Source organism: Zonotrichia albicollis, chromosome 3 (genome assembly GCF_047830755.1).
Source record: "Zonotrichia albicollis isolate bZonAlb1 chromosome 3, bZonAlb1.hap1, whole genome shotgun sequence".
Classification (NCBI taxonomy): domain Eukaryota; kingdom Metazoa; phylum Chordata; class Aves; order Passeriformes; family Passerellidae; genus Zonotrichia; species Zonotrichia albicollis.
In genome coordinates, this window is record NC_133821.1 from 38,365,086 (window position 1) to 38,366,543 (window position 1,458).

Below are 1,458 nucleotides of genomic sequence, written 5' to 3' on the forward strand. Positions count from 1 at the left end.
GGGAAGGGGATGTCGCCTGGGCCACTGAATATCTGCATGATTTCAAGTCCCTCATGGATACCTGGAAACCTCTAAAGCAGTTTTCCTGGGTGAGGTGCCATAACTCACCCTGAAACAGCTACTCCTGCAGGACGTATCTTCTCATTAGGAAAAGTTGTTGTCTGGGAGACTTGTGTGCTGAATCCTGTGCTGGCTTCCAGTTGACTGACTTCTTGGTAAATCCAGCTTCCTTTTAGAGCTGGCATTTCCCAAGGGCTCAGGAAATACCTCCTGGGGCAGCTTCTGTCCCTTCATTGGTTTGATGCTCTCTGGATGAGAGAGCACCGGAGCAAGCAGTCTTGGATGTCCTGCTCACACCCTCTGTGGTCTGAAGGCACGAAAGCTTGATTGACTAAGCTGAAAAACTTGCAAAGTAATAACTTTTGTATTTTGTCCTGGTTTGGAAATGTGCTTCATTGAATATTCAGATAAGCTTTGTGCAGTGTGGGATTTGCATTTATTTTCTCCCTGAAGCATGTCAGATCAAATAGAAACACAAACTACACAACATAGAGGTCTCCTTGTGGCTTGCACTGTTGTGTGCCATTTCTGTTGTAATTGGATAGGGCTTATAGCATAAATCTGGAAAAATTTTAAACTAAAAAAGGCAATTGTTTCTGTCTGACTGTAGACATATTTCACATCACTTGAAAATGTGAAGTTGGAAACAGCTTGCTAAGGTGACAGCCTAGTGCTACTGAACAGTGGGACTTTTGCCACTGTCACTAGCGGGAGCATGATTTCACTCATTTTTCATGCAGCATTTCTTTCTAGGTCTTTTTCTCTGGTCCTTTAGCCTTGACACCGAGTATTCAAGCCTGTTCAAATGACACACGTTGGTTTTCCTCAATCCGTTTCCACTACTGAATTTAGACCCAAAGCCAACAAACTCAGCGCAGAACAAAATCCTTTCGCCTCCCTTTGATTATTTTCACGCTTACCGGCACAGCTAGGGGCTAATAGCAGAGGATGCTGCCGGACTTTCCTTTGTACGAGCAGGGCGATGGTGGGGGATCACCACAGAGCCAGCGCTGCTTGCGCGGGGCAGGGGGTGCCCGCAGCGCCCAAGTAACTTGCGGGGCGGGGAGGCGCGGGCTGCTGCCGTGCATGCGTGTGCGGGCAGCGGGGCCGGGGCAGGGCCGCTCTCGCACAGCGGCCCCGGCCCTGCAGCCCCGCCACCCGCCCGCCCCTCCCGGCTCCGGCCCCGGCCCCGCTGCCGGGCGGGCGCTCCCTGCGCGGCGCGGCGCGGCCGGGGGAAGGCGGCTCCCGCCGGGCCCAGCGCGGCGGCGGATGGCGGGGGGGCCGCGCCCGGCGGGGGCCGGCGGGGGCGCCCGCTGAGCGGCGGCGGCGGCGGCGGCGATGCCGAGGGGCCCGGCTCGGCGGGGCGCGCCCGCGGGGCCATGAGGGCGGGCTCCGGCC